This window comes from Pectinophora gossypiella, chromosome 11, assembly GCF_024362695.1.
Source record: "Pectinophora gossypiella chromosome 11, ilPecGoss1.1, whole genome shotgun sequence".
Taxonomy (NCBI): domain Eukaryota; kingdom Metazoa; phylum Arthropoda; class Insecta; order Lepidoptera; family Gelechiidae; genus Pectinophora; species Pectinophora gossypiella.
In genome coordinates, this window is record NC_065414.1 from 14,008,790 (window position 1) to 14,036,423 (window position 27,634).

General features: G+C 39.9%; 1 protein-coding gene and 1 pseudogene across 1 annotated transcript in view; both read right to left on the reverse strand.

Moving 5' to 3' along the window:
- The window catches only part of LOC126370551 (cytochrome P450 6B1-like), a 139,592-nt gene that overhangs the window by 27,151 nt on the left and 84,807 nt on the right, over nucleotides 1–27,634 (reverse strand). The gene's annotated exons all lie outside the window — the stretch shown is intronic.
- LOC126371053 (U6 spliceosomal RNA) lies at nucleotides 25,632–25,731 on the reverse strand (annotated as a pseudogene).

The window sequence follows — 27,634 nt, forward strand, 5'->3', positions numbered from 1 at the left end:
AGCTGCTCCGCATCAGGGAGACACCCTACAGCCTGGTGAAACTATCGCACCTGGAACTTTTTTGTTTTCACGAAGCCTATTAAAGTCTTGGTCAAATTTTATCGCCAGTGAAAAAAAAAAACAAAATGGCCGAAAAACAAGATGGCCGCCATACAAATTTTTGTTTTTCCAGAAAATGTCTCACGAGGTAAAAATGATGTATTGGGGTGTGATCGGAACGTCATCTTGGAAAACTGCTCCGCATCAGGGGTCACTCTACGGCCTGGCAAAACTATAACACCTAGAACTTTTTTGATTTCACGAGACCTATTTAAGTCTTGGTCAAATTCTATCGCGGTAAAAAAATGACGGGAAAACAAGACACGCGAGCAGCTTGCTGCGAGCGAACCACGCGACATCTAGTTATATTATATATAGCTACAAACCCACTGACTGACTCACTCACTGACATAATTGTTCTCCCAGAAGGAGCGTCGGGGGGTCAAAATGATGTATGGGGGGTGTGATCGGGACCTCCCGGTGAGTATGGGAAAAATCCCAAATCTTGGAAAACTGCTCCGCATCAGGGAGACACCCTACAGTCTGGCGCAACTATTATACCTGGATCAAATTTTTTTTCGCAAAACCTATTCAAATCTTGGTCAAATTCTATTGTGGGTGAAAAAAAACCAAAATGGCGGAAAAACAAGATGGCCGCCATACAAAATTTTGTTTTTTCAGAAAATGCATCGGGAGTAAAAACTGTGTATGGAGATGTAATCGGAACGTCTTGTGGAGTATGAAAACACTTCTCTATCTTCAAAATCTGCTCCGCATCAGGGAGACACCCTACGGCCTGGCAAAACTATAAAACCTGGAGCAATTTTTCTTTCGCGAAACATATTTAAATCTTGGTCAAATCCAATCCCTGGTGAAAAAAAAACCATAATGGCGGAAAAACAAGATGGCCGCCATACAAAATTTTCGTTTTTCCTGAAAATGCCTCGAGGGTAAAAATGATGTATACGGATGTGATCGGATCGTCATGTTGAGTATTTCAGTTTTGCTCGATCTTGAAAAACTGCTCCGCGTCAGGGAGACACCCTACGGCCTGGCAAAACTATAAAACCTAGAGCAATATTTTTTTCACGAAACCTATTTAAATCTTGGTCAAATTCAATCCCCGGTGAAAAAAACCCAAAATGGCGGAAAAACAAGATGGCCGCCATACGAAATTTTCGTTTTTCTCGAAAATGCCTCGGGGGTAAAAATGATGTATGAGGAATATGATCGAAACATCATGTTGAGTATGGAAATACTTTTCGATCTTCGAAAGCTGCTCCGCATCAGGGAGACACCCTACAGCCTGGCGAAACTATCGCACCTGGAACGTTTTTGTTTTCACGAAGCCTATTAAAGTCTTGGTCAAATTTTATCGCCGGTGAAAAAAAAAACAAAATGGCCGAAAAACAAGATGGCCGCCATACAAATTTTTGTTTGTCCAGAAATGTCTCGGGTGTAAAAACGATGTATAGGGGTGTTATCGGAACGTCATCTTGGAAAACTGCTCCGCATCAGGGGTCACCCTACGGCCTGGCAAAACTATAGCACCTAGAACTTTTTCGATTTCACGAGACTTATTCAAGTCTTGGTCAAATTCTATCGCGGTAAAAAAATGGCGGGAAAACAAGACACGCGAGCAGCTTGCTGCGAGCGAACCACGCGACATCTAGTTATTATTATTATATTATATAAAGCTACAAACCCATGTACTGACTCACTGACTGACTGACTGACATAGTTGTTCTCCCAGAAGGAGTGTCGGGGGGTGAAAATGATGTATGGGGGGTGTGACCGGGACCTTCCGGTGAGTATGAGAAAACTTCCAGATCCTGGAAAACTGCTCCGCATCAGGGAGACACCCTACAGTCTGGCGCAACTATTATACCTGGATCAATTCTTTTTTCACGAAACCTACTTAAATCTTGGTCAAATTTTATCGCCGGTGAAAAAAAAACAAAATGGCGGAAAAACAAGATGGCCGCCATACAAAATTTTGTTTTTCCAGAAAATGTCTCGGGGGCAAAAACAATGTATGGGGACGTAATCGGAAGGTCATGTTGAGTATGCAAATGCTTCTTGATCTTCAGAAACTGCTCCGCATCAGGGAGACACCCTACGGCCTGGCCAAACTATCGCACCTGGAACTTTTTTGTTTTCACGAAACCTATTTAAATCTTGGTCAAATTGTATTGTGGGTGAAAAAAAAACAAAATGGCGGAAAAACAAGATGGCCGCCATACAAAATTTTCGTTTTTCCCGAAAATGCCTCGGGGGTAAAAACTGTGTATGGGGAATGTGATCGAAACATCATGTTGAGTATGGAAATACTTTTCGATCTTCGAAAGCTGCTCCGCATCAGGGAGACACCCTACAGCCTGGCGAAACTATCGCACTTGGAACTTTTTTGTTTTCACGAAGCCTATTAAAGTCTTGGTCAAATTTTATCGCCAGTGAAAAAAAAACAAAATGGCGGAAAAACAAGATGGCCGCCATACAAAATTTTCGTTTTTCCCGAAAATGCCTCGGGGGTAAAAATGATGTATGAGGAATGTGATCGAAACATCATGTTGAGTATGGAAATACTTTTCCATCTTCGAAAGCTGCTCCGCATCAGGGAGACACCCTACAGCCTGGCGAAACTATCGCACCTGGAACTTTTTTGTTTTCACGAAGCCTATTAAAGTCTTGGTCAAATTTAATCGCCAGTGAAAAAAAAACAAAATGGCCGAAAAACAAGATGGCCGCCATACAAATTTTTGTTTTTCCAGAAAATGTCTCGGAGGTAAAAATGATGTATTGGGGTGGGATCGGAACGCCATCTTGGAAAACTGCCCCGCATCAGGGGTCACCCTACGGCCTGGCAAAACTATAGCACCTAGAACTTTATTGATTTCACGAGACCTATTCAAGTCTTGGTCAAATTCTATCGCGGTAAAAAAATGGCGGGAAAACAAGACACGCGAGCAGCTTGCTGCGAGCGAACCACGCGACATCTAGTTATTATATTATATATAGCTACAAACCCATGTACTGACTGACTGACTGACTCACTCACTGACAGAGTTGTTCTCCCAGAAGGAGCGTCGGGGGGTGAAAATGATGTATGGGAGATGTGATCAAAATCTTCCGGTGAGTATGGGAAAACTTTCAGATCTTGGAAAACTGCTCCGCATCAGGGAGACACCCTACAGTCTGGCGCAACTATTATACCTGGATCAATTTTTTTTTCGCAAAACCTATTCAAATCTTGGTCAAATTCAATCGTTGGTGAAAAAAAATCAAAATGGCGGAAAAACAAGATGGCCGCCATACAAAATTTTGTTTTTCTAGAAAATGTCTCGGGGATAAAAACTGTGTATGAGGTTGTAATTGGAACGTCTTGTTGAGTATGGAAATACTTCTTGATCTTCAGAAACTGCTCCGCATCAGGGAGACACCCTACGGCCTGACAAAACTATCGCACCTGGAACGATTATTTTTTCACAGAACCTATTTAAATCTTGGTCAAATCCAATCCCTGGTGAAAAAAAACCAAAATGGCGGAAAAACAAGATGGCCGCCATACAAAATTTTCGTTTTTCCTGAAAATGCCTCGAGGGTAAAAATGATGTATAGGGATGTGGTCGGATCGTCATGTTGAGTATTTCAGTACTGCTCGATCTTGAAAAACTGCTCCGCATCAGGGAGACACCCTACGGCCTGGCAAAACTATAAAACCTAGAGCAATATTTTTTTCACGAAACCTATTTAAATCTTGGTCAAATTCAATCCCCGGTGAAAAAAAACCAAAATGGCGGAAAAACAAGATGGCCGCCATATAAATTTTTGTTTTTCCAGAAAATGTCTCGGGTGTAAAAATGATGTATAGGGGTGTGATCGAAACGTCATCTTGGAAAACTGCTCCGCATCAGGGAGACACCCTACGGCCTGGCGAAACTATCGCACCTGGAACGATTCTTTTTTCACTAGACCTATTTAATTCTTGGTCAAATTCAATCACCAGTGAAAAAAAATCAAAATGGCGGAAAAACAAGATGGCCGCCATACAAAATTTTGTTTTTCCAGAAAATGTCTCGTTGGTAAAAACTGTGTATGGGGTTGTAATCGGAACATCCCGTTGACTATGGAAATTTTTCTTGATCTTGAAAAACTGCTCCGCATCAGGGAGACACCCTACGGCCTGGCCAAACTATCGCACCTAGAACATTATTTTTTCCACCAAGCCTATTAAAATCTTGGTCGAATTCAATCGCAGGCAGAAAAAAAACAAAATGGCGGAAAAACAAGATGGCCGCCATACAAATTTTTAGTTTTTCCTGAAAATGCCTCTAGGATAAAAATTATGTATGAGGGTTTTGATCGAAACGTCTTGTAGAGTATGTAAATACTTCTCGATCTTTGAAAGCTCCTCCGCATCAGGGCGGCACCCTACGGCCTGGCGAAACTATCGCATCTGGACCTTTTTTTGTTTTCACAAAACCTATTTAAATCTTGGTCAAATTTTATAGCCTGTGAAAAAAAAACAAAATGGCGGAGAAACAAGATGGCCGCCATACAAAATTTTGTTTTTCTAGAAAATTCCTCAAGGTCCAAAAATATGTAAAGGGGTGTGATCGGAACGTCATCTTGGAAAACTGCTCCGCATTAGGGAGACACCTTACGGCCTGGCAAAATTATAGCACCTAGAACTTTTTTGATTTCACGAGACCTATTTAAACAAGATGGCCGCCATACAAAGCTTCGAACTAATACAGGACACGCGAGCAGCTTGCTGCGAGCGAACCACGCGACATCTAGTTATTATATTATACTATATATAGCTACAAACCCATGTACTGACTCACTGACTGACTGACAGGGTTGTTCTCCCAGAAGGAGCGTCGGGAGGTCAAAATGATGTATGGGGGATGTGATCCAAATCTTCCGGTGAGTATGGGAAAACTTCCAGATCTTGGAAAACTGCTCCGCATCAGGGAGACACCCTACCGTCTGGCAAAACTATCGCACTTGGAACGATTCTTTTTTCACGAAACCTATTTAAATCTTGGTCAAATTGTATTGTCAGTGAAAAAAAATCAAAATGGCGGAAAAACAAGATGGCCGCCATACAAAATTTTGTTTTTCCAGAAAATGTCTCAAGGGTTAAAAACTGTTTATGGGAGTGTAATTGGAACGTCATGATGAGTTTGAAAATACTTCTCTATCTTCAGAAACTGCTCCGCATCAGGGAGACCCCCTACAGCCTGGCGAATCTATCGCACCTGGAACGATTATTTTTTCACAAAACTCATTAAAATCTTGGTCAAATTCTATCGTGATTGAAAAAAAAATCAAAATGGCGGAAAATCAAGATGGCCGCCATACAAAATTTTGTTTTTCTAGAAAATGTCTCGGAGGCAAAAACAATGTATTGGGGTGTAATCGGAATGTCATGTTGAGTAAGTAAATACTTCTTGATCTTCAGAAACTGCTCCGCATCAGGGAGACACCCTACGGCCTGGTAAAACTATCACACCTGGAACTATTCTTTTTCCACTAGACCTATTTAAATCTTGGTCAAATTTTATCGCCGGTGAAAAAAAAACAAAATGGCGGAAAAACAAGATGGCCGCCATACAAATTTTTCGTTTTTCCTGAAAATGCCTCTGGGATAAAAATTATGTATGAGGGTTTTGATCGAAACATATTGAAGAGTATGGAAATACTTCTCGATCTTTGAAAACTGCTCCGCATCAGGCCGGCACCCTACGGCCTGGCGAAACTATCGCACCTGGAACTTTTTTGTTTTCACGAAGCCTATTTAAGTCTTGGTCAAATCCAATCGCCGGTGAAAAAAAAAAACAAAATGGCGGAAAAACAAGATGGCCGCCATACAAATTGTTGTTTTTCCAAAAAATGTCTCAGAGGTAAAAACAATGTATTGGGGTGTAATCGGAATGTCATCTTGGAAAACTGCTCCGCATCAGGGAGACACCCTACGGCCTGGCCAAACTATCGCACCTAGAACATTATTTTTTCCACCAATCCTATTAAAATCTTGGTCAAATTTTATTGCCGTTGAAAAAAAAACAAAATGGCGGAAATTCAAGATGGCCGCCATACAAAATTTTGTTTTTCCATAAAAATGTCTCGGGTGTAAAAATGATGTATAGGGGTGTGATCGGAACGTCATCTTGGAAAACTGCTCCGCATCGGAGTGACACCCTACGGCCTGGCAAAACTATAGCACCTAGAACTTTTTTGATTTCACGAGACCTATTTAAGTCTCGGTCAAATTCTATCGTGGTAAAAAAATGGCGGGAAAACAAGATGGCCGCCATACAAAGCTTCGAACTAATACACTGACTGACTGACTCACTGACATAATTGTTCTCCCAGAAGGAGCGTCGGGGGGTAAAAATAATGTATGAGAAAAGTGATCGGGACCTCCCGGTGAGTATGGGAAAAATCCGAAATCTTGGAAAACTGCTCCGCATCAGTGAGACACCCTACAGTCTGGCGCAACTATTATACCTGGATCAAATTTTTTTTCGCAAAACCTATTTAAATCTTGGTCAAATTCTATTGTGGGTGAAAAAAAAACAAAATGGCGGAAAAACAAGATGGCCGCCATACAAAAAATTGTTTTCCCAGAAAATGTCTCGGAGGTAAAAATGATGTATGGGGGGTGTGATCGGGTACTCCCGGTGAGTATGGGAAAACTTCCAGATCTTGGAAAACTGCTCCGCATCAGGGAGACACCCTACAGTCTGGCGCAACTATTATACCTGGATCAATTTTTTTTTCGCAAAACCTACTTAATTCCTGGTCAAATTCTATTGTGGGTGAAAAAAAATCAAAATGGCGGAAAAACAAGATGGCCGCCATACAAAAATTTGTTTTCTCAGAAAATGTCTCGGAGGTAAAAATGATGTATGGGAGATGTGATCGAAACGTCAAGCTGAGTATGGAAAAACATTTCGATCTTGAAAAACTGCTCCGCATCAGGGAGACACCCTACGGCCTGGCAAAACTATAAAACCTGGAGCAATTTTTCTTTCGCAAAACATATTTAAATCTTGGTCAAATTCTATTGTGGGTGAAAAAAAATCAAAATGGCGGAAAAACAAGATGGCCGCCATACAAAATTTTATTTTTCCAGAAAATGTCTCGGGGGTAAAAACTGTGTATAGGGGTATATTCGGAACGTCTTGTTGAATATGGAAATACTACATGATCTTGAAAACCTGCTCCGCATCAGGGAGACACCCTACGGCCTGGCAAAACTATCGCACCTGGAACTTTTTTGTTTTCACGAAATCTTTTAAAATCTTGGTCAAATTTGATTGCCAGTGAAAAAAAATCAAAATGGCGGAAAATCAAGATGGCCGCCATACAAATTTTTCGTTTATCCAGAAAATGTCTCGGGGGTAAAAACTGTATATGGGAGTGTAATTGGAGTGTCTTGTCGAGTACGGAAAATGTTCTCAATCTTCGAAAACTGCTCCGCATCAGGGAGACACCCTACAGCCTGGCGAAACTATCGCACCTGGAACAATTCTTTTTTCGCACAACGTATTTAAACCTTGGTCAAATTTTGTCGCCGGTGAAAAAAAATCAAAATGGCGGAAAATCAAGATGTGCCGCCATACAAAATTTTCCTTTTTTCTTGAAAATGCCTCGGGGGTGAATATGACGTAAAAGGGATGTGATCAAAATGTCATGTTGAGTATGGAAATACTTCCCGACCTTCAAAAACTGCTCCGCATCAAGGAGACACCCTAAGGCCTGGTGAAACTATCGCACCTGGAACATTTTTGTTTTCACGAAATCTACTTGGTCAAATTTTATCGCCGGTGAAAAAAAAAACAAAATGGCCGAAAAACAAGATGGCCGCCATATAAAATTTGTTTTTCCAGAAAATGTCTCGTGTGTAAAAATGATGTATAGGGGTGTGATCGGAACGTCATCTTGGAAAAGGGAGACACCCTACGGCCTGGCAAAACTATAGCACCTAGAACTTTTTTGATTTCACGAGACCTATTTAAGTCTTGGTCAAATTCTATCGCGGTAAAAAAATGGCGGGAAAAAGCTTCGAAATAATACAGGACACGCGAGCAGCTTGCTGCGAGCGAACCACGCGACATCTAGTTATACTATATATAGCTACAAACCCACTGACTGACTCACTCACTCACTCACTGACATAATTGTTCTCCCAGAAGGAGCGTCGGGGGGTGAAAATGGTGTATGGGGGGTGTGATCAAGATCTTCCGATGAGTATGGGAAAACTTCCAGATCTTGGAAAACTGCTCCGCATCAGGGAGACACCCCACGGCCTGGCGAAACTATCGCACCTGGAATGATTCTTTTTTCACAAAACCTACTTAAATCTTGGTCAAATTTTATCACCGTTAAAAATAAAACAAAATGGCGGAAAAACAAGATGGCCGCCATACAAATTTTTGTTTTTCCAGAAAATGTCTCGGGGGTAAAAACTGTGTATGGGGATGTAAGCGGAGTGTCTTGTCAAGAATGGTAAATGTTCTCAATCTTCAAAAACTGCTCCGCATCAGGGAGACACCCTACGGCCTGGCGAAACTATCGCACCTGGAACGATTCTTTTTTCACGAAACCTATTTAAATCTTGGTCAAATTCTATTGTGGGTGAAAAAAAATCAAAATGGCGGAAAAACAAGATGGCCGCCATACAAAAAAATGTTTTTCCAGAAAATGTCTCGGGGGTAAAAATGATGTATGGGAGGTGTGATCAAAACGTCAAGTTGAATATGGAAATACTTCTCAATCTTCAAAAACTGCTCCGCATCAGGGAGACACCCTACGGCCTGGCGAAACTATAAAACCTAGAGCAATATTTTTTTCACGAAACCTATTTAAATCTTGGTCAAATTCAATCCCCTGTGAAAAAAAACCAAAATGGCGGAAAAACAAGATGGCCGCCATACAAAATTTTCGTTTTTCCCGAAAATGCCTCGGGGGTAAAAATGATGTATGAGGAATGTGATCGAAACATCATGTTGAGTATTTCAATACTGCTCGATCTTGAAAAACTGCTCCGCATCAGGGAGACACCCTACAGCCTGGCGAAACTATCGCACCTGGAACTTTTTTGTTTTCACGAAGCCTATTAAAGTCTTGGTCAAATTTTATCGCCAGTGAAAAAAAAAACAAAATGGCCGAAAAACAAGATGGCCAATCCCCGGTGAAAAAAAACTAAAATGGCGGAAAAACAAGATGGCCGCTATACAAATTTTTGTTTTTCCAGAAAATGTCTCGGGGAAACTAACTGTCTATAGGGTTGCATTCGGAACGTCTTGTAGAGTATGGAAATACTTCTCGATCTTGAAAATCTGCTCCGCATCAGGGAGACACCCTACGGCCTGGCAAAACTATAAAACCTGGAGCAATTTTTCTTTCGCGAAACATATTTAAATCTTGGTCAAATCCAATCCCCGGTGAAAAAAAAACAAAATGGCTGAAAAACAAGATGGCCGCCATACAAAATTTTCGTTTTTCCTGAAAATGCCTCGAGGGTAAAAATGATGTATAGGGATGTGATTGGATCGTCATGTTGAGTATTTCAATACTGCTCGATCTTGAAAAACTGCTCCGCATCAGGGACACACCCTACGGCCTGGCAAAACTATAAAACCTAGAGCAATTTTTATTTCGCAAAACATATTTAAATCTTGGTCAAATCCAATCCCCGGTGAAAAAAAACCAAAATGGCGGAAAAACAAGATGGCCGCCATACAAAATTTTCGTTTTTCCCGAAAATGCCTCGGGAGTAAAAATGATGTATGAGGAATGTGATCGAAACATCATGTTGAGTATGGAAATACTTTTCGATCTTCGAAAGCTACCCCGCATCAGGGAGACACCCTACAGCCTGGCGAAACTATCGCACCTGGAACTTTTTTGTTTTCACGAAGCCTATTAAAGTCTTGGTCAAATTTTATCGCCAGTGAAAAAAAAACAAAATGGCCGAAAAACAAGATGGCCGCCATACACATTTTTGTTTTTCCAGAAAATGTCTCAGAGGTAAAAATGATGTATTGGGGTGTGATCGGAACGTCATCTTGGAAAACTGCTCCGCATCAGGGAGACACCCTACGGCCTGGCAAAACTATAGCACCTAGAACTTTTTGTATTTCACGAGACATATTCGAGTCTTGGTCAAATTCAATCGCCGGCAAAAAACAAGATGGCCGCCATACAAAGCTTCGAACTAATACAGGACACGCGAGCAGCTTGCTGCGAGCGAACCACGCGACATCTAGTTAATATCTACAGCTAGTAAGTAAATTTGTAGAGTTATTTATATGACTTTCAACCCCCTCTATTTTACTACTACTCCTGCAAACAGATAACTACGATAGCTCTATTGCTTCTCAAATAATAATAAGATAATAATACGGTAGTGCCGTCCTGTCGCGTCGGCTAGATAGATGGTCCATCCAATGAGTGGCGAGTCACCGGCTGCTCATTTTATTCGTGACATTGGTCGAGCAGGCGCCATAGTCCCACATAGCTCCAGTATCCCGGTCCACTAACCCCCAACCCAATAGCCCAGTTCCCTTTGTTCCCATAATCTGCAATAGTCCTACACTAGCCGGGGATTGTTTTTGGGTGCATTCTCATAGTGCATACAGGGATAATCGCCGGTTGGTGTCACACAACATTTAGATTAAATTGTCTTAAGGGGCATCTATTTGTTTGTTTCGGCCCCACGCACGCCTTCCAAAAGTCCGGGCCTCCATAGGTCCAAGATATGGAAACGACATACAAATAAAAATAATAAAAAAAAATATCATGGATAAACTTGTTGAAGGTCAATGTAACATTTTTGAATTTACGTCGTTTCACAAGGTGTTATGGCTGAGGAGAAGAAATGGCAAGAAACTGCAACATAACTAGAGAAACACATTGAATACCAGACATTTCCATAATTCCAAAGTCACTTTACCGGCAAAGTATATTTTATGATATAGGCTGAAATTTTTAACATTACTTATCGTAAGATACCTCCGTGCTTCGTAAAGTTTGTGGAGTCTTCTTCTTCTTCTTCTATCGTGTGGGTTGTGAAGTGGATTACGAACCCCATCAACCCTGGTGTCAGGGTTAATATTGAGCAGCCAAAGGCCCCTGACATGGCTCATGTAACGACTACTTACTTACATCAGTAAGTAGTAACCGGGACCAACTGGTTAACGTGCCCTCCGAAGCATGGATCACCTTACTTTCTGACAATGTGGTGATCAGCCAGTAATGTCCTAACCAAACTAGAGACCACAAAGTAATTTTTGTGATAATGTCCCCACAGCAAGGAATAAGTTATGTGTTAAAGCGACGATATAGCGATACTTACAGTCGCATCGTTCGTGTAAAAGTCTCATAGATATTGGGTCATAAGTAGGTGTACTTTTTTTACGTGACTTATTGTAGATTTGCCGCAGATGGCATCAGCTACTTGGCCGGACAAATGGGGAGCGCTGAGGGCTCTCACCCGGTGTGCCCATGCCTATTGTCTTAAATTTTGTACCGGGTGTGAGCCCTCGGCGCTTCCCATTTGTCCGGCCAAGTAGTTAATGTCATCTGCGGCAAATCTACAATAAGTCACGTAAAAAAAAGTGCCACCAGCACTATCATGGTGTCCCTGTGAGATAAGGCCATTTTTTTTTATCGTTATCGTTGGGAAATGCGTTACGCATACCACGCCGCCCAGGGGGGCAACGTGGTTATGTGGGACTCCCCGGGTGTCGCCACCCTAAATACCCACTAAAACCCAACGGTGTTCCTCCTTGCCGCCGTGTGGTGGCAACTTTACCGTTTTCGTTTTCGACAGTCGCGGTATTATTTCAGGAAATTGGCGAAAAAAAGATAGTGGAGAGCAAAGTCGTTTGTTTCTATCAGGGTTTTGGGGTAGATTAAATTAAAGGACGCGCTAAGGAAGGAAAAATAAATACGGGGATCTTGAGTCTAGGTAAAGTTTTTTTAGTTATCTGTGGTATTAGGAGACTAAATAGATTGGCTTGTCTAGCAGTATGTACATATACTTTGTTAGAACAGAAAAAATAATCTATTGCACACACAGCTAATACAAAAGAAAAGAATGGGCGGTCTTTTTGCTAAGTAGCAATCTCGTCCAGGTAATCTTTGGTTATATTAAAAAATAAAAAAAATACAGCCTTTCACATATAAAATTTACATTGTCGTTTAAGTGGCTATGGAATTTGAAGCAGTAGAGCTATCGTAGTTATCTGTTTGCAGGAGTAGTAGTAAAAGAGAGCGGGGTTAAACCGGCGATAGCTGTTCTAATACAAAATGCGCGTTAGGGCCTTTCCAACCTCTATTCTATTCCGCGTGCGCAATCAACACACCTGGGGGGATAAAAAAGGCAATGTAAAAGCAATTCATGTAAAAATCAGTATTTCAATTTAACATTTGCGCATATACAATAAGTGCGCAATGTCAAGAAAATGTCGAATAGCAATATTGTTTTTAGATGAATTGCTCACGTAAAGTAGCGTTATTAGGGATTTAGGTAGCAAAAAGAAACAGAACCATGTCCGACGTAATCGCAACGTGTAATCGATTAACAGAAAGCGCCAATCTAAAATAATTAACTAAAAACTATTGCAAAGAAATTGCTACTGTAAATTGAATAGGCGTTTTGTGTAACATAAACACTACTGATTCTAAACAATAATAACCTATATTCCATTTTGTAACAAGAATTTACGATGAAAAATCAGTTAACATTGCCTTTTACAAAGTCGTCTTTTTGCTATTGGCTACTTTCGTTAAAATGAGCAATTTTGATAAGGACTCGACCCTAACGACTCTGTAGCAGTGGAAAGGCAATTACGGCCCCTTCATTCCTCGTTTCTCCATCGCGATGCGCGATGGAAAAGTTTTTTCCAGAAATTCAGTTTAAAATGTTAACTTATTTCAAAAGTCGTACTTTCAAATCTTACTGAACTGACTGTAAATTGTATCTTCCGAAAAAATCTGGAAAGAGTTTAATACTACGTCAAATTTTTATCCAGTAGCCCAGTTGGAAAAACGTTTGACTCTCACTGTAAGGTCGCTGGTTCGAATACAGCACTAACCTAAACCTATGGTCTTCGAAATCGTTTTTCGAATCCATGCTTAGATCCTAAATAATTATCACATGCTCAGCAGTGAAGGAAAACGTCGTAAGGAAACCTACATTCCCGAGAAATTCGTACCGGAGGTATGTGACCTAACCTGTATCGGTCTGGTTTTCCCTTCGCGGGTTGGAAAGTCAGACAGGCAGTTGCTTCTGTAAAAAACCGGACCTGTCAAATTTTCAAGTTAGGTAAGCAGACCTTGTGAAAAACGGGATAATGCTAGGGAGATTGTGACTTTTTTGACGTGACTTATTGTTGATTTGACGTAAATGGCATTATCTGCTTGGTCGGACGTGAAGTTTGCGGAAAAGTTGAAGTATGAACTATTTGCTCTTATGTACTTATTTTATGTAGGTAGTTCTTTTAATTATTTATTTTGTTAGAATGCACTAACCCGCTATTATTATACTTGTACAAAATTTTCGTGTACCCAAAGATTGCCTGGAAAAAATTGCTGCATGAGCAATAAGGCCGCCTGTTGTGCTTTTCTGTATATGCTGTCTTATATCTGTATTTTGTGTCCATTGTGCTCAATAAAGTATTTTATCTATCTATCTATATCTATCTTATCTATCTCTTACTTGTATGGCGCGCGTTTCGCGCTCACTTGGCCCTTCCAACCTCAGACTTTTACTCCGTGGTCCCACATCCCACATCAGAGAAGAATAAGTCTACCGTTATGACTAGCAAACCATGAGCCGAGGAACGCACCCTACTAAGCACCCTCAGGTCTGTTGTCTCAGCGCTCCCCATTTGTCCAGGCAAGGTAATAGCCAAATGCGGCAAACCTACAATAAGCCACGTAAAAAAGGTTGCTTATTCAATACAACAGCAAAGCGATCTATCACCACCGGTAGATATAAAAAACCTACCTCAACAATATCACCTCACCGTACTCGAGTGAAGTTGGCTTCAAAAGGAATTTATCGCCACACATAAAGAAGTTTCAACAAAGCCGCTCGATCTATCATCCCTAAAGAGTTGCAGGCGTACCACGATTAATGGTAGAGAATTTGTTTTCTTAAGCTCAGGAATTTTTGTATTTACAGAGAATCTGCGAGATTTGCCTTGCGGCTTTGTGGGGGAGAAACGAGCGGTTGTTGCGGAAATACGGAGCGAAATTGGACGGTTGTGGTCTACCAGTATCGCCAGGTCCCAATTTGAAAGTGCTGGGATTGTATTCCGGTGCGGACACTACTAATAATCACTTTGACGAGCATCCCTAGTTTGGTTAGGATCTCAATCTGCAACTGATTTTCCGAATAATTAAACAAAATATTCACAAAATAATATATAAGTAAGTAGGTACATACATATACACACATAAACTCACGCCTATTTCCCAATTTAAGCAGATACTATGGAACTCACCAGGTACCAGGTTTAAGACAACAGGCCGGAGGGTGCCCAGTTGGGCGCGAACCTCAGCTCAGAGCGTCGTCTGAGAGGAAAAATATTTGACAGAATTAATCGACTCTAGTGGGTCGATAGCGATAAGCGCTGATTGAGGGAAATCATCGATTGGCCGCCTCTATGGCTAGAGCTTTTTGAACGACAAAAATTAAATTACATATTATGTGACTACCTATAAACTACTATCACATCGGAAGCTGTATCGCTGAGGGAAAGACGTGGCGAAATAACCTCTACTATTTCATGTTTACCTTTCTTTTCTAAACTAAAAACGCTGCGTTTTCTTTTTCCGTTAATTTGGCCATAGAATTGATTTGTTCGTCAGAGAATAGGATTGATACATTAATCTAAGCGCCTTTTACTGTGAGTGCATCGCGGAAACGATTGAGAAGGCAACAGGGTTTTTAACATCCAGAAATAGATCAGGAATTCCATTTAAAGATTTGGTATTTTTATAAATTTAGTATTCACTTACTCCATCTTACCTTAAAGATCGTTTCTCTTTTAAATCCTCTGTCCTTGATCGTACTTTGCGATCGTCCCACACCTTATCCCTTAACATCCCTGTCCATTCCACTGACTTTTATTCTTGCTCTTTCACGTTGCGGGCTGTCCGGTTGTGGAACTCTCTACCTGAGACTGTCAGGAGGGCTCCTTCTCTGGACTCTTTCAGGGCAAGAGTGAAGGCGCTCTTCTTCCTGCAGGCATAACTTGGAAGTGTTTTTTTCTTATTCTCCTTATATGTACGTATTATATATTGTATAGGCTATTTGTATGTATGTATATGTGTGTATATATATTATTATTTATTATTACTATTTTCTTATTTTATTTTATTTTTCTTTTTATTATTGTTCGTGTATATTTATTATATGTTTATTGCACCAGCCCGTGCTCCAATGCATTAACTTCTTTCACCCTAAGGTTGCCTGGCAGAAATTGCTATTTAGCAATAAGGCCGCCTATTGTACTTATGTTTTTATTCGTACGTTTATGTCCTTTGTATATGTCGTTGTGCAATAAAGTATTATTGATTGATTGATTGATAAGTACCAAACCAAGGCAATCCTTAGGAACAAGGTAGAGTATTCCGTAGATAATTGAAATTAAACTCAAAAGTTTCTATACCATGCAAAGTTTGAGGTCAAGTTCTTAAATATCTATCCTGTTGAAAACGGTCGTTATAATCATCATCTCTCTAGCATTATCCCGTTTTCCACAGGGTCCGCTTACCTAACCTGAAGATTTGATAGGTCCTGTTTTTTACAGAAGCAACTGCCTGTCTGACCTTCCAACTCGCGAAAGGAAAACAAGCCTAATGCAGGTAAGGTCACATACCACCGAAAATGCATTTCTCGGGAATGTTGGTTTCCTCACAATTTTTTTTTTTTTTGACGTGACTTATTGTCTATTTGCCGCAAGTGGCATTAACTACTTGGCCGGACAGATGAGGAGCGCTGAAGGCTCTCACCCGGTACAACGTTTTAAGACAACTGACCTGAGGGTGCCCAGTTGGGCGCGAACCTCGGTTCAGAGCGTCGTCTGAGAGGAAATATATTTGAAAGAATTAATCGACCCTAGATCGATAGCGATAAACGGTTTTTCACAGCAGCGACTGCCTGTCTATCCTTCCAACCCGCGAAGGGAACACCAGCCCAATACAGGTTAGGTCACATACTTCCGAAAATGCATTTTTCGGGAATGTGGGTTTCCTCACGATGTTTTCGTTCACCGCTGAATTCGAAATCTCAATGTTTTTTTTTTTTTTTTAGTTTAGAGCTTCTAATTGTAATGTGGAGCGCTGAAGGCTCTCACCCGGTACAACGTTTTAAGACAACTGACCTGAGGGTGCCTCAAAGGCTTAAAAGTCGTCACAGCTTCCTTAAAGAGGTGGCTCCATTGGATTCCGAACCTAGCCAAGCCCGCTTAAATCTTTGGCGGCGGAAGTGTTCTCCCACCCCTTTTATCGCGCCATCGGAGGGTCTTCCGCCTGGAAGTAATCTAGCGTGGCCCACATGGAAGTCTTTAAATAGGCTCCGGACACAGGTTGGCCGCTGCAAGGATAATCTCTGCAGGTGGGGATACCTGGTTGATGGTTGCGATGATTGCGAGTGTGGAGTATCACCACAAACTATGGCTCACCTTTTGTGCTGTCCTAAGTGCCCTAACACCTGCACTATTGAAGACCTGTACGAAGCCACTGACAATGCCGTAAGCGTGGCCAATTATTGGTCAGCAAAAATTTAGCTTCGATCGCCATCGACTCGCAAAGAAGAAGAATTGTAATGTCAATGAGAAGGGGATTGATTGAGACAAATATCAAGCTCGCTCCAAGCTCGTGTTCATACGGGACGTGAAGTGACGTTTCTATACGTGGTATGTAATTATTCTATAACATAACGTAACGTGAGCTCACGACTATATCCAAATTGGGGTAAGAAAGGTACAGTCATGAGCAATATCATGTACCCACTTTAGAACCCTGTCGCACTATCATATTTGACATTTCAATGAGGCTTATGGTTTAATTTGTCAGAAAAGTTAATGTGACATGAAAATGAAAAAATGAAAAATGTTTTTATTTCTAGAAAACAATAGTATGAGGCACATAAAATAGGATGGGTGCTTATATTAAAAATATATCCAAATGAACAGAGCTTCCCAAACTAAGCGGAGCCTGTATCTTGGGAAGCCGTAAAAAAATGGGTACATGTGATGTTGGCGCATAGTTTGCTAAAGGAAACTTAAAATTAAACTTACATCTAAGTATTAGAGCGAAGGGTGTGTGTGTGTTAAGTAGGAATATGAATTTATTTAAACATCTAAAAATTAGGAGTCAGAATAGTGATATACGTAGGTATCTTGGAGGCCTTTTTAACAGAACCTACGAGCAGAGAATCATATTTGATTTATTATGCTTTCATTCACAACAGCATCACATCTTAGGCTGTTGTGGGTGGGGGCAAGAATTAAATATGATTTTTTATCAGTTTTAGTCAGTCTTGATCGATGCGGCTGGCATAACAAATTTTGTTAAAAGCCCTTAAGTAAATAAAAGAAAAAAAAAAGTAGGAATATGAATGTGTGAGTATGAGTATGAGTTTAGTGTATTCGAGTCTAATAGTAGAAGTAATCATAGCGATAATAAGTCAGTAACAAAATAAGTGCATATGTAAGTATTTATGTTTGTGAGTGTGTATGTGTGGGGGTCAGAGTGAAGATGAATTTATGTGTGTGAGGGTGTACGTTTTTCCAATTTATGTATGTGAATATAAGTATATGTGGATGTAAGGGTGAGTTTGTATGAACGTATGTTATGAACGACACAATCCCGGGTTCGAATCCCGGTGGGGACATATAAAAAAAAATATTTCGTGACCCCTAGTTTGGTTAGGACATTGCAGGCTGATCACCTGATTGTCCGACAGTAAGATGATCCGTGCTTCGGAAGGCACGTTAAGCTGTTAGTCCCGGTTACTATAAATACAAATATACTTTATTGCACCAAAATAAGAATAAATAATTACAAAAAGACTCTTAACTAAGTACATGGCAAATGGCGGTCTTATCGCTTAAAGCTACTACTACTTACTTAATTACTTACTGACGTAAGTATGTAGTCTTTGCATAAGTCATATCAGGGGCCTTTGGCGGCTCAATAATAACCTTGACACCAGGGTTGGTGAATTTGATAATTCACCTCAAAATCCACACGATAGAAGAAGAGAAATGCAGATCAAACAATGACGATCGCATGTGTATTTCACACATTCACACACACGTCTGGTTGTGCCCCGAAAAGGCAGCGTAGAGCACTCAATTCACACATAAATTACATTTCGACGACAGCAATAATTCTAGTTTTGAGATAATGCGGTGCAATAAAATGGTAATATTACCCTATATCCCCCTAGAGGAAAATAGAAGGTGATGTTACAAAGGTTATATCCATTTGGTGAGTAAGTAGTAGATAATAACTTTAACTTAACTAACTAACGTAACGTAACTACGTAACTTTTTCTATTCTATTCTATTTCTATTTTATACATACTTACATACATACATACATAAACTCACGCCCGTAATCCCTAATGGGGTGGGCAGAGCCACAAGTAATCAAAGACAACTTGCAGCCACTGTTGATACGATGTCGTAAGCTGGATATGATGAGCCTTATGGTGATAAGGGATCAGCCTATCGCCCATAACATTAGTCCATCATGTTAGATGACACAATCCCTCTGTCGGTTTTTACGACATGCCCGGGAAGACAAGCAGCTGAACGTTTTCTATGTTTTTTATTTGCTCCCAGAACAGCATAGAAGCATCTATGCTGTTCTTCGGTCATCTTCTATTCTATAATGAAAAGAAAAACTTTAAAACAACGTTTATTTATTTACAAGTTGTATTATGTCACCTTCTGTCAATCAGGTGGGGTTATTTTACTTCTACCTACTCTTTCTGGGATACAGAAATCAGAAATCAGAATCATTTATTCAATGTAATTATCATGGATAAACTTGTTGAAGGTCAATGTAACATTTTTGAATTTACGTCATTTCGCAAGGTGTTATGGCTGAGGAGAAGAAATGACAAGAAACTGCAACAGCAACACATCTTTTAAAAACCAATGAGGATATACATTACAAGTTATTTAATAACTAGAGGAACACACTTAATACCAGACATTTTTTATCATTTAGGTAGTCATTAATCTTATAATAAGCTTTTTTTACATAAAGTAAGCTTCACATAAGCTTTATATGTATTTACTGACAAATTTAAAATATTATCTGGTATTTTATTGTAAAAACGTATACATAACCCCAAAAAAGACAAATAACAAAAATACAAGTACGCTTGTATTCATCTTTTTTGGGGTTATGTATACGTTTTTACAATAAAATACCATCACGATGACAATCACAATCACAATCACGATGTTATGTAATTATTACGGTGACGACAGAAAAACGCGATAAAATGTCCTACTTATTATTACGTTTTTCTTGGTTAAAATTCATAAATACGTTAAATAAAAACAGAAAATGTTTTTCGTTACTTTTAGATGTGACTTTATTTAGTATCAGAATTACATAATTTATCTTGAACCTAGTATAATGCAGGACGGAAGGGGCAAGTCACAGAGACTGGAACCTGGAACCTGACAAAGGGCAGCAGTAACTGTCTGAATTCAGAGGCGGAGGCCAGGAGTCCTAGTACAGTTTTGAAATAGACTACTCTAGGCGCCACCCCACTCGTGTCGAGTACTGCGGGGCGGAAGGCAAGAGGGAAACCACTGCCCTATTTTTCATTAAAATGTAACTAATGCTACATCGACAAGAGCGTAGAGCACACACACAGACGTTAGTACAGTTCTCGGCAAAGAGGCCTCAAAATGCCATTGTGTATTAGTAAAAAATAAATTTGTTGGGTTGCCAACAACAGTAACCACAGATATAAACCATACTGACATATGTTTGTAGTACAGGATGGTGGAGCTTACTATTCCACGCTGGAGCGGAGTGGATATAGAAGAGTTATTGCCCACCGGAACGACTGACAAACGCATTTGATTTGTATGCAGTCCGGTATGCCTCGATGCGGTCCCCATCCTATAACGAATTGCCTGGACTATACACGTAAAACAACCGATTTAAAACGATTTAAACATAATGTTGCCGTTTTAAACCCCAAACAAATCGTTTTAAACTGTTGAAAACTCGCCTACAACTATAAAAGAACTGTGTTTTAAACTTCATTAAGGGCAATTTTTGGTCACCTGACGTCATGTTTCGTTTTAATTCGTTTATACAATATCAATAGAAAGTACCCACGGCGGACCAGCTAGAAATAAACACGCTAAGTATATTATTAAATTATTATCATTTGTATAAAACTTTCAACATATTTCCAGTGCCATGTACATATAAATAGAGATTTGTTTATTTGTAAAAAAGAATCCACACTTATTTAAAACTAGGAAAGACATGGACTGTTTCAGTAAAAGGAATGAGAGCTTATTATATATGCCAAGAACTAATTTAACTTGTATTAAAATTTATAATGCCTTACCATTTACTATAAAGGAGTTACCATTGCCAATATTTAAAAGTAAATTAAAAAAAATCTTATTCACCATATACCTTTTATTCAGTGAAAGAATATTTAAATTTAAAGTCACAACCGTTTATTTAAATTAAGGTTAATGTCATTCTGTATTTAAAATATCTATTGCTATTTATTTTTTTAAGGCAGGATTATTAAAAAATTAAATGTTCCTTTAATTATAAATTATTTAATATTAATATTCGCACGCTGTATGGTTGAGTGATGGACTTTTTTGATATAATATATATTTAAGATCTTTTTTACCACTCTAGAGCGAATAAATTTTATTTATTGCAATAAAAGTATATTACACATTCAAAAAATCTTTGCGCAGTTTATAGGTACTCCGTTATATCCCTACCTCGGTGAAATGTAGTTATAATTAAGAAAAATATAGTCATAAACAGCAGCCGTTATTGGTTTGAATGGTTTAAATGGTTTTAAATCGGCCTTACATTTATTTACTTTCCGGACTGGGAGAATGTCGGCTTTCGAAGAATGCGAACATTAATGTGAATTTGATGAGGCTTGGGTTCGATTCCCGATGGGGACATTGTCGAAATCACTTTGTGAGACTGTCCTTTGTTTGGTAAGGACTTTTCAGGCTTGAATCACCTGATTGTCTGAAAAAGTAAGATGATTCCGTGCTTCGGACGGCACGTTAAGCCGTTGGTCCCGGCTATTAGCCGTAAAAACACCTCCACCAACCCGCAGTGGAGCAGCGTGGTGGAGTATGCTCCATACCCCCCTCCGGTTGATTGAGGGGAGGCCTGTGCCCAGCAGTGGGACGTATATAGGCAGTTTATGTTATGTTATGATGAGGCTTGGAAGAAGCTGCTAGGGGAGAGAGGTTATTTTAACATACGTACATAAGTTCACGCCTATTTCCCATTGGGGTAGGCAAAGACCACGCAGTTCCATTTTCGCTTCTGCCACTGTCATTAAAGACAAGAGACAAGAGATTATTTTAACGGCCTTCGTGGTCCAGTAGTTAAGCGTTAGGTTTACGATCTGGAGGTCCCTGGTTCGAATACCGGCGATATATCACAAAATTCACTTTGTGATCCCTAGTTCGGTTAGGACATTACAGGCTGATCACCTGATTGTCCGAAAGTAAGATGATCCGTGCTTTCGGAAGGCGCGTCAAGACGTTGGTCCCGGTTACTATTTACTGATGTAAGTAAGTAGTCGTTACATGAGCCATGTCAGGGGCCTTTGGCGGCTCAATAGTAACCCTGACACCAGGGTTGATGAAGTTGGTCATCCACTTCACAACCCACACGATAGAAGAACGTGACTTATTTTAGATTTGCCGCAGACGGCATCAACAACTTGGCCAGGCCAAATTGGGAGTGCTGAAGGCTCTTGTGGATTTTGTGGGCATCAACGATTAATTCTTCATCATTTATTATTGATGCAAGCCAACTTCAAGCTGACATAATCCTCTCAAACAATGCTCTAAGAGGTTTACCACGGCACTTCCAAATTGTCAAGTTGGTTTCTGGTAACTTTGCATTTCTGCCCACCTCAAATCAATTCAATTCTCAATTATTTATTGCATTCCATGTAGTATAACCGGGTGTTACATAGTGCAGCGTAATTTTGCTGCAGCGCAATCTTTTTGCTTATCAAGTTTTCTTTTTCTGGCTTTTTGGACGTATGTTATATTTAAAATTTGAAATATGAATTTGTCTCCATGGTTTGTTTGTTTGTTCTTGACATTCGAGAGATATTCTTCGTACCTGACTGTTTGTTTTCTTGTATTTTGGCATAATCTTTAAAATCTTTCGTTGATCGACGGAGGTAGGTGAGGTTCGATACCTTTTTTACCGTAGTTACCTTTTAACTATGATCATGTCATTTTTTTCCCGTGTTACTACCAAGTCTTACTACCAGTAGTAAGACGGGAAATTTATTTAACCGTATTACTACCACCTCGACCGGTAGAACTACCGGCAATTTTTTTTTTACTATAGTACTACTCTCGAAAACAAAAATAAAACAGCATAAAATACTAATAATATAATATATTAATAATAATAATTATATTATTTATAATAATATTAATTACTTAAATTGCATTTCCCATTTAATTTATTTAATTGTTAGCGAGTTCCTCTTCTTTATCGCTACAATAGGCATAGGAACTATAACATGGACCCTGTAGGGCACAGCAACGTTGAAGGGAAGAGAGGAAGTGTCCTATGTCCTGGAAGTGTCTGGTGTGTGTGTGTGTGTGTGTCTCGGTGTGGTTACGCACGTGAATCGTATCCGACTGTGTCCAAGATTCGAAACTGCCATATCCACAGGAGTCCACTATGTCACGAACTCAACCTAGTAAAATATTTCGTATTTTTCCGCGCCCCGCCTCATTTCATATTTTACTTTGTACTCGAGTAGATTCAAGAAGTGAGCATTATAAATTGTCCTGCAGTTCGTAATGCATTCGTCTCGACTGTGTACTTACTTCATTAATCAAATGCTTTATTTGTATAAGAGATTTATTTCCCCACTATTCACTGAAATGTATTCGGTGAATTAATAGTTCTGCGGCGAATAGCGAAAAATTTCTCGGGCATTATGCAAATTTGGAGAAGAAAGCTTGGTTCTCTAATTGTTCAGCTATGCGACTTAAAAGCAACTTCATTGCCTTCGTAAAACGTAGTCAATTATAATATCTTTGGCGGTCCGTTCGTCGACGAACTTCTGTCTATGTCTTCAAAGAAAACTGTAGAACATGTTCACTTTTAAGACTAGTTTCAACCGAAGAGAATATAATTCACCGTAATGAATACTGAGGGGAATGATTCAGATCATGGTTCTGAGTTAATATCAAGTGGAATTTCTCGTCATTAACACCCTGTATAGACAAAGACAATTTATTATCCAGCGCGTGTACTGTAAAACTTGAGATTGATTTTATTCCACCCAGAAGCGACCATCGGACGCTACCGAGTGTGAAACTGTTGAGACATTCCATTTCAAATCAGGCTAGATATTGCCTAGAGACCTCCATCTCTGGACTACCCTCTTTCAATGCTGGCTCGCGAAAGAACGCGCTTAACAGCTCATCTTTTCGGGCATGTCGTAAACCGAACGCAGACCGCCATAAAACGAAGACTCATCCCTCTAGCATTATTCCGTTTTACACATGGTCCGCTTACCTAATCTGAAGATTTGACAGGTCCGGTTTTTACAGAAGCAGCCTGTCTGACCTTTCAACCCGCGAAGGGAAAACCACAGTGACAAGAGTATTGAGTATTGAGTTTGGTTGTCTGTATCTAATCTTTTTCTTTTTGTATGCATGTGTGTCTGTAGACCAAATTAATGTTTTATCTATCTATCTATTTTAGTTAATTTCATATTGTGACTTCCACTGTGGCGTAAAGGCATCACAAACGACCTCGAAATACATTGTAAACTTCACATAAGCACAAGACGATATTTCCAATTGGAGTAGTCAGAGCTACCTACAATCATAGCAAGATGAATTAACTACCTAGCCTATAATGGGCAAGTCAAGAAATTTGGATTTAAGATAAGTTAAAAACTCATTGCTGAAACTCCGGTGCCCAGGATCGAACTGACGCCATACATACTTTCTCGACACCACCCCTAAATAAATTAATCTATTATATTTTAAGACGCTGCCGATTTTCTCAATGAACTTCCTGCATTTTAAAAGAATGTTCTTACTACTTAAAGTGCTCTTCTCACAGCCAAACGAGTCCCGTAGAGCCTGCCCTCTGAGGATAACCGCGACGGTATGTACAGCTGTAAATTCCCGACGCCTGCGACTTTAGATATAGCAACGGCAAAGAGCTACGAAATAAATATTTGCTCGAAACTTGCTGTAGGCGTTTTTATAAAATGTTAAAAGGAAATAAGTTAATCGAAGACTATAATATTACCAAATTGCAATACTGCTTTTTTAGATGAATGGCTTCGATGTGGCCTTTTAACCCCCACATTTGTTTTACTGACGGAATGCGCTACTTATGCATGATGTTATCTCATGAGTCAATCATTTATGATCGAAACATGAATTCGAAAATCGAAAGTCATATGTTTAGTTTAGACCCGTGCTGGATTTGAACCTGCAACCTTAGACAGCCAAGCGTTCTCGCAACAGACTACCACGGCCAACTATGTTACGTAATAAATTAAGGTTTTTTTTTGGTTATGGCAATGGGTCGCTTAGGAAATTAAGGTATTTTTGAATTTGTTTTTTTTTATTATGATGACGTCATTGGTAGCTCAACAACACGTGCGCGACACGTCGCAGCTGGCAGCACACTCGCGGCTCTCCGCTGCATTCTAAACACCAAGTCATACTTATTTCAGTCCCTAGACCTCCCACACATCCTAAACTTTTTGTAAAGCGCACTTTCTTGGAAACTGCATACAGTTGCCACTTCCAGCACAAGTTGGGAATTTTATATATCTTAGTGAAGATTTAATTCTGAACATTCGTTCTATGTTTTTGTATTCTATTTATTTATTTCAGGTCGCCGTCCGTTCGAGTCCCGGAGGGGACTTTCACAAAAATCACTTTGTGATCCCCAATTTGGTTAGGACATTACAGACTGATCACCGTAATGTCCGTGTGGAATTAAAGTGTGTTATTTTGAGAAATAATTCAGCAATTTCGGTTTATGCATGTATTTCTAATCTTACATAATTATGTCAGATCGAAAAATAATATCGTACAAAAAAGTAAAAATAATTTAAGTAAGTAAACAGAATGTATACAAGTTGTAAAATGATTAAATTTGATATCAAAAGTAACCAACATCCGTAGTAAGATAATCCGTACTTCGGAAGGCACGTTAAACCGTTGGTCCTGATTACTACTTACTGATGTAAATACGTGGTTGTTACATAAGTCTGTCAGGTTCCAGGTTACAGTACCTGTGATGTGGAACGCTTCACGATTTTGCGTGTCATCCTTGCGCAGGGGTCATGCTAATCATCTCTGTATCTTTCCAATTTTAGTAGTACTGCCGAAGCAAGTACAATGAGCTTATGTTATGTTAATTTTTATTTTTTTTAACTTGGACGTAGACGACGGCGGTGACGTATTCCTTATTCTATGCTTCGAATATACTTCCGGTAAAACTGTCACAAGCAAATAAACTTACTTTTACGCCTATATACTCAGATGGGTACACCGTAAAATTGTTTTCATGCAAGTTATTTATAAAACAAAGTATGAGGTACTGCTTAAAAATTAATCGACTTGCTGAAAGCTGGCCTGTGAAGCCGAGCGAAGACCATCTGATAATTTACGAGGCATCTTCGAAGCAACTACAGGCCCGGATCCCGGAAGTTAGTTTTTAGTTAGTTTTTAGTACGAACAGCCTCCGTGGTCTAGTGGTTAGAGCGATAGGCTCACAATCTGGAGGTCCGGGTTCGATTCCCGATGGGGACATTGTCGAAATCACTTTGTGAGACTGCCCTATGTTTGGTAAGAACTTTTCAGGCTTGAATCACCTGATTGTCTGAAAAAGTAAGATGATTCCGTGATTCGGAGGGCACGTTAAGCCGTTGGTTCCGGCTATTAGCCGTAAAAACACCTCCACCAACCCGCATTGGAGCAGCGCGGTGGAGTATACTCCATACCCCCTCCGGTTGATTGATTGAGTTCCCATTGCAGGTCTATATTTACAAACATAAGATCACGTCTAACCCTGTCGGGGTAGGCAGAGACCATAAAATCCCACTTACTACGATTCACTTACCACCTTTGCTTCCTTCACTCCCATCAAACTGCCTCCGTGGTCCCAGGTTCGAATTCCGGTGCAGACATATAACAAAAATCACTGTATGCGCCCTGGTTTGGTGACATTACTGATCACCCGTTTGTCCGACCGAAATTATGATGATCCGCGCTTCGGAAAGCACGTTAAGCCGTTGACTCCGGTTACTACTGCTAATGCAGCCGGGACCAACGGCTTAACGTGCCTTCCGAAGCACAGAGAAGCTCGAGATGAAAACTTTTTTTTGTGGTCATCCGTCCTATTACCGGCCTTTGCGAAAGTTGCTTAACTTCAACAATCGCAGACCGCGCGTGTTAACCGCTGCGCCATCGAGCTCCATGCTACGTAATGCAATAAAAATGCGAATACGTAGTCGATTAATTGTTTAGGTTCAAAATTATTTACATAATCTATGTGGAAAATTGTACAATTATTTTACATTGTTACAATTACATTACGCTATCTATGGATAATATTACTAATTTCAATATTCAATATTCTTTATTTTACGATATGATTGCCAACGTGTGGCCATATCATAAAGTAACCATGCATTTAGTTGCTCATATCGTTAAACGTTTCGTGTATTGATCTGACCAAACCACACCATAATGTGGCCATCGAAAGATATTCTATTTTATGAAATATGACCATTTCATGAAATGATCCACCACATCATGAAATGATCAATTCCAAGATCTGGCCAGATCTGGCCACGGCATATATATTTTACAATAAAATACCAGATGATAATTTGAATTGTAGATTTGCCGCAGGTGTCATTAACTACTTGCGCGCTGAAGGCTCTCACCCGGTACAACGTTTAAGACAACAGGCTTGAGGGTGCCCAGTTGGGCGCGAACCTCGGCTCAGGGCGTCGTCTGAGAGGAAAAATATTTGAAAGAATTAATCGACCGTAGTGGTTCATTAGCGATAAGCGCTGATTGAGAAATCTACAAAAATGTCCAAAAATTCCGATACTGCCCCTCTGGATTCGTGCCTGAGTAACTAGTAACTTCACAGGGTCGAACCAGCGATAAATTGTGGCCAGAACTTTCCCGTGTACCCCACGCACATTTGTTGAAAAACTTGGCGTCAAAAGTGAAATTGAAAACGGATTTGCTTAAGGTTCTCTTCAAACTCCTAATAACAGACG